The sequence below is a fragment of the Cebus imitator genome, unplaced genomic scaffold (assembly GCF_001604975.1).
Source record: "Cebus imitator isolate Cc_AM_T3 unplaced genomic scaffold, Cebus_imitator-1.0 Scaffold318, whole genome shotgun sequence".
In the NCBI taxonomy this organism is placed as follows: domain Eukaryota; kingdom Metazoa; phylum Chordata; class Mammalia; order Primates; family Cebidae; genus Cebus; species Cebus imitator.
The window spans coordinates 660,982-661,734 of record NW_016107633.1 but is presented as its reverse complement, the minus strand read 5'-3'; positions in this window follow the sequence as shown (position 1 = coordinate 661,734).

The window sequence follows — 753 nt, the reverse complement described above, 5'->3', positions numbered from 1 at the left end:
ATCCAAGCACTTTGGAGGCCAAGGTGGGCAGATCACCTGAGGTCAGGAGTTCAAGACCAGCCTGACCAACATGGTGAAACCCCGTCTTTATTTAAAACAAAACAAAACAGCAACAAAAACACCTTTGATCCCTGAATTTTGAGGGAGATTGAGTTGAGTAATAAATCTGTCTGTCTCTCGCATGGCGTGGCCAGCCTCCTGTCAATTAAACACTTTGTTTACTGCAATGCTGTGGTCTTTTTGCAGTGGGCAAGAAGAACCCGTTGGGTGTTCACGATGATAGATAACAGGGCCCAGGACACAGTTCCTGCTGCCTGCATAAAAGCTATTGTCATTACCAACATCATCATCACAAGAATCTCACAAACACTGCTGTGGGGTGGCAGGGAAGACATACCTCTGTGCAGTCTTTTAGATATTTGTCAAAATATACAATGACTCTAACTCAGCAAGTACTGCCTCAGAAATAATAGTTACGATTTTTATGAAAAGACACTGTAGTAACATTTGCCTACTTGATTTTATTTTCTTATTATAGCTACATTTTTTTGTTTTTCTAAATTCACAAATAAAATCATATGTAATTACTATATGCAACATAATGCTTTGAAATACACATACATTGTGGAATTGATAGGGACAGGAGGCAGGGAAATTCTGGACAGAAGAGGGTGGGTCTATCAAGCCGAAAAGCCTGATACCACAGCCCAAAGTGAGAACTTACATCCCTGTTTTCCCACTCAAATGTTGCTG